This window comes from Ixodes scapularis, unplaced genomic scaffold (assembly GCF_016920785.2).
Source record: "Ixodes scapularis isolate PalLabHiFi unplaced genomic scaffold, ASM1692078v2 PGA_scaffold0__279_contigs__length_252992795, whole genome shotgun sequence".
Classification (NCBI taxonomy): Eukaryota; Metazoa; Arthropoda; class Arachnida; order Ixodida; family Ixodidae; genus Ixodes; species Ixodes scapularis.
Window position 1 is genome coordinate 157,702,480 of NW_024609835.1, and position 12,895 is coordinate 157,715,374.

Consider the following 12,895-nt stretch of genomic DNA (forward strand, 5'->3'; position numbering starts at 1 on the left):
CTGCTAAGGCCCGGCCAGGGTGATTCAGTCTAGTCGCCTTTTCTTCTACTATCCCCTCCGATCTTTCACTTTTACCTGTCCTGTTTCCTTCATTTCTTTCTCATTTCTCTTGCTCCTTTTAGAGCGCAGCTCTTAGGCGCCCGTTTCCGGCTTGAGCGGCGTCGGCGTCACCGTCGGCGTAACCGCGCGGTGCATTATGGGTAAATTTCCCCGCTAAATCTAGCGGAAAAATTTCCCCACTAAATTTAGTGGAAAACTTCCACCGCTAAATCTAGCGGAAAAATTTCTCTGGGTGGTCACGTGACCCCCACGTGATTTTGGGGAGGGGGTCATGTGACCCCACCAAGGTCACGTGACCTCAGGTCACGTGACCACCCCCTCCCGAGAACACGTGACCCTCAGTACCCTTCCCTCCTCCTCAAGAGCTGCGCTCTAATTCGGCGTTACAGGGAGTTGTATTTCGCCCCTCTTTGGCGGCAAGGGCTAACCTTGAGTGGCAATAGATATTCTCGTTTAAACCACACTCGGTTATAGCATCTTCGTAGCACTGGCAGAGCAGCATACTCAGACAAGCCCGAACTGTTATGAGGTGTTGCCTGTTCCCTTGTTGGACTCCGTGGTGGGTGGTGCGCCACAGGTGCCGAAGTTTTTTTGCCTTTTTATGGCTGCCTTCCTATACCAAAACCCGGTTCGTGGCGACTAGGCAAGCACTTGCGCCCCGAACCTCTTGTCATAGCTAAAGAGTCGAAATCAGACATGTTTACGAAGATATTTGTACTTCATTCAGAAAATGGTCAGCGTCCAATGTCCGAGCTCTCACCTTTTGCTGTTGCAAAAGTCCTTGATTCGTGCCTTGGAGACGATTATAATGCGAAAAAACTGTATTCCGGAGACCTGCTTGTGGAAGCATTGCTTTGCTCACCTTGAACACCATTGGAGATGTAAAAGTCACAGTGTCTCCTCACCGCACCCTAAACACCATTCGTGGGGTCATCTCTGAGGACGACCTCCTGCACAGCAGCGAAGAAGAGATCCTTGAGGGCCTCCGCTCTGCTGCAGTAGTTGCCGTAAGAAGGATCATGTTCCAGAAAGGTGGATCAGAAACGCCCACTAAATCATCTCATAGTCACCTTTGCGCGTCATTGTTTCCTTGCTTCTGTAAAAACTGGCTACATAAGCTGTCGACTCCGGCCGTATATCCCAAACCCCCAAAGGTGCTTCAGGTGCCAGTGGTTTGGGCACGGCTCGCGCAGCTGCCGTGGAAGAGAAACATGCCCAAAATGTGGGAGCACGGAGTATGTAGCTGATGCGTGCGAAAGCTCACTGTAATCGTGCAAACTGTAAAGAACCCCATCCAGCATACTCACGTGCATGCCCTATGTGGAAGCAGGAGAAAGAGAACCTGACTATCAAAACAAAAGAAAACACCAGTTACCCAGAGGCCAAGAAACGCTACTCGTTTCCATCATTGGGCTCCTATGCTGATGCCGTGCGCCGGGGACCTGCACGGCCAACAGCTACAGCGGGAACACAGACGTCCTTGGACGGTTTGTGCGACCCTTTTTTGTCCCCCTCAACCTCAGCAGGAGCGGTGCTAGCAGCTCCGCTTTCGAATACCGGATACCGGTCCGTCAGGATCCACTAAAAACCAAGCAAATGGGACTGTGCCTTGTGCACCCCCTGCAGCCCAGACGCCTAAATTCCGTGGTATCTCTCATGCCACTGGTGGCTCCCGTATACCTGGCCAGCCGCTTGGGCTGAAGAACCCAAAGGGTCCTCCAGCAGAGGCTCCTGATGAACCGATGGACGAGAGCGGGCCCCAGTCCAGGGAGGACAGGCCCCACTCTAGTTCAGAGTCCTTATCCTCGGCCACCTGTGATACTACAGGTAGGCCGAAAGATACGTCAAAAAAGAAAAATGCACCTCGAATTAAAATTGACTTCAAAGTTTAGCTAGACAGTTTCTAAAAAATACCGCCCTAGATATGATGGAAAAAGTCCTCCTCCAACGGAACTGTTGAGGATTGCTACATAACTATATTGATGTGTGCTATTTGTTAGACCATCATCACCCATTAACCTTTTGCCTTCAAGAAACCCATTTGAATCACAACCATTCTGGATTTTTAAGGCACTTTCATGTTTTTCCGACCTCTGAACCTAACAAACCCTCTTCCCACACCTCAGGTAGGGTAGCAATAATAGTTCAGCGGTCTACTCCATGTATTGAGGTACCCCTTAATACTACATTGGAGGCTGTGGCAGTTCGTGTTTTGTCTGACCGCTTGGTGACAGTTTGCGCCATTTACATACCTCCTAATCATCCTCTAATTCGGGACGAACTTCAGTGTCTGTGTGACCAACTCCCACGACCAGTTTTAATCCTTGGAAATTGTAATGCTCATAACCCCTTATGGGGTAGTGGAAGATCTGATACGCGAGGATCAATGATTGAACGATTTATTTCTTCTACGGGATTATGCTTGCTCAACAACTCGCAGGCTACATATTTTACTGCTCCAACCCGCTCATTCACCTCTATTGACCTGTCGCTTTGTGACCCAACATTGTTCCCTCTCTTCTTCTCATGTGGGGTTAATCCTAACCCATTTGGAAGTGACCATTTTCCCATAATTTTAAATCGCATTGGACGACCGGTTACACTTCCAATGCGAACTCCCCGTTGGAAGTTTGACGAAGCAAACTGGTCAGTTTTTAGACAAGCATCCCTTTTAGCGTGTAAATCTCTCCATGAGCTCTCCATTGATCGCATAACTGAGCATATCACCAAGCCTATTTTAGAAGCATCAATCATGGCCATACCCATGACATGAACACATCTTCCAAAGAAACCGAAACCATGGTGGAATAACGACTGCCGCATAGCAAAAAAGAAACAAAAGAAAGCTTGGGGAATTTTCCGCCCATACCCTTCACAAACTGATCTCATTACCTTTAGGTTAATGAAATCTCGCGCTTGGTCTATTCGCAGGATGTATAAGCGAAATAGCCTTCAAGGGATACACATCTTCCATAAACAGCAGTGTTTCGTGCAAAGAGGTATGGGACGGAGTGCATAAGATCAATGGCTGCTACCGTGCATATTCTATCCCTCTTTTGACTAAACATGGACTCTGCCCCGAAAGTATTGAGGAGCAAGCTAATCTACTAGGAGAGCATTTTGTGTCTGTCTCAAGCTCTGATCGCCAGCTTTCATTCGGCATAAACTCCAGCCGAGAAAATATCTTAAGTACCTCAGGAGGCACTCAAGAACCTTATAATGTACCATTTACACTGCATGAACTTGAGGCAGTACTGCATGGTCCCAAACAGACTGCCTCTGGCCCTGATGTTATCCACTACGCTATGCTATGCCACCTACATCCCTCAACGCTTGAACTCATTTTGTATTTATTCAACCGTGTTGGTCTGAGGGTCATTTCCCGTCGTCTTGGAAGGTGGCCACTGTCATTTCTTTGCTTAAGCCAGGCAAAGATGCTTCATGTGCTTCCAGTTACAGACCGATAGCACTAACGAGTTGCCTCTCAAAAACACTGGAGAGAGTGATAAACAAACGTCTTATGTATTACCTGGAAAAAGCAACTTTCTAGACAAATATCAGTGCGGCTTCCGCTCGTTTCAATCCACGCTCTACCACGTGGTTTGATATGAAACCACTGTGCGGGAGGCATTTGTAAATAAGCAACACTGTGTTTCTGTCTTTTTTGATTTAGAGAAGGCATATGATACAACCTGGCGTTTTGGAATTTTGCAGGATTTGTTTGGTCTTGGTGTCCGATGTAGAATGCTAGGCGCTATTCAAAGTTACTCGCAATGTCGCACTTTTTATGCAAGATTGGGGACAACACTTTCCAGGGAGTTTTTTTCAAGAAAATGTAGTTCCCCAGGGAGGTGTCCTTAGCGTAACCCTTTTCATTGTAAAGATGAATTCTATTGCCCGAGATATACCTTCTTCCGTGCAATATTCTATATATGCAGATGATATTCAAATTTCTGTCTCGTCCTGTAATCCTTCAATATGTGAACGTCGGGTCCCACTGGCAATTAACAAGTTACAAAAATTGGCTGACACAAACGGTTTGAAATTTTCGCCAGAAAAAAAAAACTGCGTGTGTGTGTCTTTCTCGCCGGCCTGGAGTTCTGCAAGAGCCTTTTTTAAAAATGTATGAAATACCAATAGCCACAAAAAGTGAACATAAGTTTCTGGGACTTGTATTTGATTCGAAATTAACTTTTGTTACACATCTTAGGAACTTAAAAATTAAATGTCTCAAATCACTGAATGTACAGTCTCCGGCAATATGAAAGACCCACTGGGAGCGCGTGGCCGAGGCGGTGGCTGGCGGTGGCGCTCCGGGCAATTCCACTCTGCTTCGAGGGGAGGACGCTCACTCGGGGCTCAGCACAAACTGATAAGCGCGTTTCGCTTTAGCTGAGCCCGAGTGAGCGTCTTTTCCTCGAAGCAGAATGGAATTGCCCGGAGCGCTCGCAGCGCCCCCGCCAGCCACCGCCTCGGCCACGCGCTCCCAGTGGGTCTTTCATATTGCCGGAGACTGTACCTAAGGTTCTATCACATGTATCATGGGGCTCCGATAGACTATGTCTGTTACGCATATACCGGCAGTTGTTCGCTCGCTCCAGGCTTGATTATGGGAGCATTCTGTATGGCTCTGCCCGAGCATCAGTCGTATATGCTTATATGCTTTTCTTATTGTCCTACAAAGTGTATATGCTTATATGCTTTTCTTATTGTCCTACGAATATGAGCTGCCCATCCCTTGTATAATGCCCTGTTTTAGGGCCTTCAAGGTACTAATAAATAAATAAATAAATAAAGATGTTGGACCCCACTCACCACCAGGGACTGCGATTGGCTACTGGAGCATTTCGCACCTCCCCGGTACTTAGTCTGTGTGCAGAAGCTAATGAGCCATCTCTTGAAAGTAGAAGGGTTTATGTATTCTATTCAAGTTCGCTGTGCAACTCAGCACCCTACTCGCGATAACCTCGAAAACATCAGGTTCAAGAGAACGTTTGAAAATAAACCAACCGTTGTTCCTCTTTTTGCGATTCGGAATATGAATTATGCTGCGTCTGTAGAACTAGATCATAGGCCTCCAGTAGTTCAATGCTTAACCACTATAGCTTTGTGGAATTATCATATCATTAATTGTAATCTTACACTGACTAAACATTCCAATAAAATACACCCAATGAAGTCATGAGGCAGAATTTCTATCAGCTACAAAATCAATATGAACAGTACGCAGGTCTGTATACAGATGGGACTAAAACAGACTCTGTGGTTGGCTGTACTATGATAGGGCTATCTGTGAAACAGATCAAGAAAATCCAAAATGCAGCCACTATACTGACAGCTGAGCTCTATGGCCTGCTGGTACCTGTTGATTATGCAACGAAAAAAAGGCTTCGCCACTCAATTGCTTCCACAGATTCCGTGAACTCATTAAGAGCACTTACATCACTGAAGCGCATTAGAAATCCACTTGTTCTAGAATTACAAAATAAAGTTTTCGCTGCCTCGTACAAGCAGATTGAGATAATTTTCTGCTGGGTCCCAAGCCACGTCGGCATCCCAGGTAATGAAAACGCCGATAGTGCTGCAAATTCTGCAAATGAGAGACAAATAGACCGGCATAAAATAACATACAAACACTACCACATCCCTTTGAAGTGTTGCATTCGAACTAAGTGCCAACGTGAATGGAATAATGAAACACATATCAAATTGCATGGTGTAAAACCTTTTCTAAATGAGTGGGAGAACGCTCGGCGTCGGGAACGCTTTTACGAGGTGGTATATATAAATGATATCGTAAATATTAGTCACTCAACTCATTTTTTTATTTATGCAGATGATGCAAGCTTATTGTTTGATGGTGATGATGCGTCGGAGCTTATTGAGTACACGAACGAAACACTAGAAAAGCTTAGTAGATGGAGTAGACATAATGCATTAAAAATAAACGCCATTAAGACAAAAGCAGTTATATTCCGACCTAAGAATAAACATATTAATATTACCAAGGATATTTTTATAAATTCTTCTCGGAAAGAAATTGTTCCCCCGTTTAAAACTTTGGGCGTTATTTTTCAAGAAAACTTGTCATGGGACGACCATATTAATCATATTGTATCAAAATTATCTAGCATCGTCGGTATTCTCTACCGTCATAAACACACTCTACCACTTTGAACAAAGTTAATATTATATAATTAATAATTTTATTCACATTTAAATTATGGTCAACTCATATGGGGCACTACTACCTATACCAACCTCCAGAAAATCTTTATGTTACGAAAAGAGATATTAAGAAGTATCTCTAAAGTGCCACTAGAACATCCAACCGAAGATCTCTTTAGTAAAATTTGTGTGATGAAAATTTTTGATTTATATAAATATCGTTTATGTGCAAGGTATAAAATAGAAACAAATTTATCCCAATATCACATTAAAAACTTAGCGAAGCTAACAGATAAAATTTATAGATACCCGACACGAATTAAGGAACCTTGAGAAGTACCCTTTTTTAGAACAAACTACGGCCACCAAAGTTTAAAATATACTTTGCCGACTACACTTAACCAGCTTAGTAAGCATGCAAGGCATTGAGGTTAGCAGTATATCGGTGAGCATCTTACGGGAAATGTTCATTTCAAATGTTTATTTCGAGCCACATTGTCCGCAATAAGCACTAAAAACTCTTGAATCGATGTTTTCTTTCGCGTTTATTTCAGTGATGTCCTAACGTTCTGTGTATGCTTTCACTATTCTGTAAATTGTATCAATATGCTACTTATCTTGTATAGCGTCAACTCTTTTTTTTATGTTGTGAAGTTCGTCAAACATGTAGTACAAATGTCATGTTTTAATTTTGTATAAATCTTTGGCGCCTGCATCGCGACTACTGGTATAGGTGGCCCGGGGCTCGTCAAGCTGTTTTTACAGCTTTTTTCCCTTGTCACCTTTTCCACATTGTATTTTGATGGAAAAAATAAAGGTATTATTATTATTATTATTATTATTGTGCAGGCTACGGATTGGTCATACGCGTCTCACCTATGGGCATCTCTTGCGCGGGGAGGATGCTCCAGAGTGTGAACGTTGCAACATTCTTCTATCAATATCACACATCCTACTTGAGTGCCCGAAGTATGACCAAGATCGTTCCAAAAAGGTTTTGCAAATATATCAAGAACATACTCCACTGCACTTAGCTATCTTACGTGGCGAACAGCCGCTGATTCCACATGCTTGTGTGTTTTATTTTCTTAAGGACATCGGCATTATACACCGACATGATTTTAATTAGTAGTCCGAACTCACCTTCATCCTGTATACACTTATACAATCTCATATACATAGTTTTATTACATCATCAGCTACTATAGCTCTTTCTTCTTCCAAACCCTTAGTCATACAATAGTTTCACTCTTGGCGCATTTTGGCCTTAGTAGCCCTTGCGCCATGAAACCACAATCAATCAATCAATTAGTGTCACTCTCAAAAAAGATAAAACCTGCATATATGTAGTGCTGTATGCGTACTTGCCGGTTAAATTTGAGCTGCCGTATCAAACCCACTTTTTGAAGTACGTGTACCAATTAAGGGTATTCCAACGTTCACTAAACTAAGCGCAAATGTACTGTACGTTTCCGTTGTGGTATGTGCAGCTGTTTGAAATACCGGCTGTTCTTTGTTTAAGCTGCTTGTGTAAAAGAGTCTTACGCTAAAAGAAGTTTTTCCTTTCTGTTTACGCTTTGCTTTGCCCGAGCGTGTCTGCGGTGACATATCATCCGCTTTCTCTTGATAGAGCGTGTTCTCAAGTTCGACGAGACGTTACAAACTTTCGCTCGCCGTGGTTATCAGCTCGGGTTTGGACGGCGAACGCTAGGGTGTGTCCTTAGGGTGTATCTGGAGATAGTTCAGGAGTGCCTGAAACACCCTTGACTATCTCGACCCCTTTGGTTGCACAGCTTTCTTCACTTATCAAATTACACACATTGGCATGCCCGCCGTCCGCGGGGATATGCGCCGGTTGTTGGCTCCTGTAACAAAACAACGGCGGTTTTTCTTTAAATTTGCAACCTTCCGGTTCATCTCGCTTGGCCGTTGGGTTCTGCGCTGCCACCCTCTCGGCTGGTTTCACAAAACTAGTCCCATTTGAGTCTTTTTGTTCAGCAATAGAAGCCTTCAAATATCCCCGCATGTATAAAGACACGCGGCTTGTCGTTAGTTGCTTTTATAGTTGGAGGAGCTGAAATTCCTTTAAACTCATATCGACTCCCCGCTTTCTTATTCGAACTGAGACCACCTGCCAGCCTTCCTCCATTTTGTCGTCTGCTACCTCGCATTTGGATATTCTACGATTTCAGGCTTACTCATTGCATCATTTTCGGTTATGCCTAACTCTTCAGCCAGCTTAACAAAATACCGGATGTATTAAAAATGTCCAAGGAGACAAAGTGTCGGAGGAAGTAAAAAAACTCCACCACGTCAAAACGTTTAATAACGTGAATTATTATAAAGTTTATTTATTCAATTTAAAACACAGTGCGAGCCAGTAACTGACCAAAGAAGGGAAAATTATACCATCGATGGAAGATACAAGTACAGTTACGGATGATAAGATAAAGTTTAAGTGAGCGCGCGGCTCCGAAGTCCTCCAGAGCTATCTAACGGAAGAAAGCTGAGTTATTATTGAGGCTAGTATTACGCACAGTGAAAAAACAATATCATTTTATTAAAAAAAAAAGATTAATTTGATTTAAACGAGTATTGCTTTAAGTAAGGAGGATGGTATATGAATAAACCAACCAGGAAATAAATCTTGCAGCTTTAGTGCCAAAAAATTATATTCAGTCTGAGGAACGAAACTAGAAAGCCATGAGCGCGAACGAATGCTCAAAGTCACTTACTAAATATGGTGTCAAAGTTCACGCCCCTTGACACTTAAAATTGGCAGGCACGTAAGTTCGCTTCTATTTATTTATTTATTTATTGACACCTCGAAGGCCCCATCATAGGGAAAGTTAGGAACAACACAGAAGAAAGAGGAACACGAACAAAGGTTTAGGGGAGAATAAAAAGAAAGTAAGAAAGGACTTGTATTCCGCTGGAGTCTTTTGAATCTTCGTGTGACAAATGTGAAGACAAAATTGCGTTTTTCTCAAACGGAAACTTTAGCAATTTTTGTTTAATGTTTGCTGCACTTTTATTAATAAAACTACTCACGCGATTACACTAAGGAGTGTACAGCTTAAAGTAAAATATTTTGACAAAAATTCGAACCTAAAATTTCAAACACTTATAACATTATGATGTTAAAAAAATTAAAATAAAAAGCTACACTTTTATGGCTCATGACAAGTCAGAATTTTATTTTTCTTACGTGCTGCATGTTCAATTTTAGTTTTCTTCGGGTTCAGTTGAAAGACAGTAATACGTGGAAAATATCTACCGCATTAAATGAGTATCCTAGCTTTTGTTGCCGAGAAAAGGTAAATTAAAAACTAAAACTCGGCCTAAAATTTGACTTAGTTACTAAAATATAAAAAAATTCTTTAGCAAAAAACAACGGAAAGTTACTTCCAAGGATGTAGCCATTCAATCCATAAAATGTCGCAATAACATATGCAGTAGTATTTGAGGTACAAAATGAGCACCAAGATGACCTGTTATTTACCCTTCCATTCCCCCTTAAATCGTGTTCATTTGGTTTAAATCACCGTAGCTAGGAAATAGTGACTCTTGACAACTATAGATATATTTTTCAATATATCAGAATAATTGATCTATTCGTCCGATCACTGATAAGAATGCTGAAATATTACTGTGAATGTAAAGTGAAATTGAGTTTACTGCTAATTACTGTAATTTACGTCATACTAGCACAAAAATAATTTGATTTCTTTAATCAGTTATAAAGCTTTGCTTGCTTTTTTTTTTCTTTCGTGTTCTGACTTGATATGCAACAGGACATTACTTTTCTAGTTTTTTGGGGTTTTTCTTCGTTGCGATTTTGTTGCAGTGGGACGTTACGAAGCTGACGAACAAAATGGGAGCTAGGAAACAACCTCAGCGCTCCGATTTCCTCGGGAGAGCTATTCTTTTTGCTTGTGTTCAGCATTATATAAATTTTGTCTGCTAGGTGATTCTATGCTTTAAACACAAAACAAATGTGCATACAAAGTTTTATTTCATAGACAAACCCCAAGAAAATATATTTCCGCAATTTGTTTTTTTTGCGTAAAAAGTTTGATCTAAATTTTTATTGTAAAATTGTGGATATAAATTACGATATAAAACTCTGATATAGTGCGAACGAGCGACATTTCAGCAGCTGTTCGAGTTTTGTCTTCAATCCCTACCTGGTTGGCAAACAATTACCGAGTCAACACCGATAGTAGTAATGTTCGATAAAAAAGAAAAAAAATGCGTGTCGTTTTTTATTTCGTCCGTGTTTCAGTTCGCGCTTTTTAACCTTTTAAGTGATATGAACCAACTAGACCCAAGCAAAGTTTTATTGCGTCATACATCTCGCGAACATACCAGACGGCCAGAAACTAATCGCTCAGCCAGTCGGATGCATCAGTAGTATTCACAATGCTATTACAAAACTAGCGAAGTCATTGACACAACGGCGAACTTGGTCCGAGTTTAAAACACAATGCTGTCGACAAATGGCTTCACCAAGCAAATAAAAAAAAACTAAAAACGTGTTTTTCTTTTTTTGCCCTCTTTGATTTTTACTTTTTTTTTTTTTGTCTTTTCTTCTTACATGCGTAATGTCTTGGTATGCATACATTGGCATGAGGCGTGTGCTTTTGCGCTCGGGCCAAGTATCGCTTTTCCACGTTGCAAACGACGATGCTGTTCCAAATCAGTATCCAAGTAAACAGATCAGCTTGAACTTTAGAATTAAACTAGAACACGTTTAATTCTAAAGTTCAAGCTGATATATTTACAAGTATGTACCAACAAGCTCAACTCTTAACCGTTATTCAGTATACGAGTTTGCTGTGCTTTTTGCGATGCTGAAACACAAGCACACTGCGCACAGCCCCACCGAAGCAACGAGGTAAAATCGGAGGAGTAATTGAGATACATTTTATTTGACACTGCTTATTCAAACCATATTCTGTAGATTACCTGGCGACAGAATTAAAAAAAAAAGTTATTACAGCATGTGAGATCATGAAAGGATATTCATGTACAACACTTGCCGCAAATTAATGTCTTGACATGATTTTTAGCATATACACATCACACTGCACTTGCCTTATTCAAACAAAAACAGCGCATTTAATTATATTCGACTTTATTTGTTAGTATGTTACAGGAGCCAATGCAGCTACGTCAGGGCTTCGTCATTCTTCTTCGGGAAGTGTGCTTGGCATTGCGTGGTAGAAGTGGGAAAAGTCCTAAAGGACGGTGGCCCTAAACAAAGGAATAAGATAAAAGAAAGAATAAAAAAAATAACAAAAAAAGTGTGAGCGAAGAAATAGTAAAACGGCAGAAACAAGTATTCATGATCACACATGATGGCACAAGACCATAGAGTTATTATAATGTACGCCAGAGGTTCAAGTGGCGCTACTGGGCTGACGCAAATTGAAGCAGACAGCAACCGGTCGAAAACTGACTTCCGGGTAATGCATTTCTATGGGAAATAGTGAGAGAATTTTCTCACTGCGCTCAATCATAAGAGCAAATATCCCGAATTATTGGTACGTGCTAGGTAGCTTGGGACATTTCTCAGTCAGGCCGACGAAATAATTGATCAGTTACGACGTTTTTCTTTCAAATTCGTCGCATCAAAAACGGTGCTAAAACGGCTTCGCACGTGTATTTATGTGCACTGCCGGACACTGTTAGCGCGAACACGACGTAGGCGCTTTTGTAGCGTGAGCTACACTGGTCGAGGTTGAGCAGTTTCGCGTGGCTCGCCTAATCAGCCGTGCTCCGTGCTGCGCAAGCGCGAAGAGCAGTGAACGCTACGGCTCCCCCAGGCCGAGAGGAAGAGACCTATTAGCCCCGAGAGCGAACACAAGCGTCGCTGCGGTCGCCGCGCCCTGATTGGGTGAGGTGGACCGTGACGTCAGGGCGATGACTCCGCTCCGCGATCTCGCATCGGCTCGCTTCCCAGCACCGGTTTCCTGGTTTGGCGTTGTGTGCCACAAGTTCTTCAAGGAGCTGGACTTCGTTTACCCGGTGTACAATACGTTGAGTTAGGCCGATATTGACGTGCTTCCGTACATTTTATAAGCCTGCTCGTCCCTTTTACCTTTAAAATTGGGTTACAAATCCCGAAAGCTATCGGCGGAGGCAATTCCGCCGATGAACCTCCCCGTCCGTCCACACGACACAAGGCAATTTTGCGATGGATCGGTGAAGCGGTGCCGCAAGTGTTTCAGACGCTGGAATTCTGTTCTTTGCATGTTCATGATTTAGGACAATATTACATCCCGCTTTCAAGGCATTCGAAGTGGCATTTATATCATGGGCCTTTGGGTGGTCGGCAAATTAGCTCGCGACCCCGACTTTGCGCTGCCACTCTGCATGGGTTGCCACTCTGCATGCGCTGGTTCGCATATGTTTTAAAGACCTTGCGTCTGATTATCTTTGAAGTGCTCGTGGAACAGGGTTGTTTTAGATAAATGTAGCTTCTTCGCGAATTAATTATATAGTGTATACATGTATGCAGGCATATTTCTTAGAAGATACACTATTATTGGAAATTAGTTTGTGTGGTAGCACCAAAGACGGCCGAAACGCCCCCAGTTGCCTGTATGATAGATATAGACCATTTGCTATAATACCCAAGCATCAAGGAGAATGCAGGGATTGG

At 42.5% G+C, this 12,895-nt stretch overlaps 1 pseudogene; it reads right to left on the reverse strand.

Annotated features, from left to right (window-relative positions):
* Positions 1–11,426: 11,426 nt before the first annotated feature.
* The window catches only part of LOC115325652, a 41,777-nt pseudogene continuing 40,308 nt past the window's right edge, over positions 11,427–12,895 (reverse strand).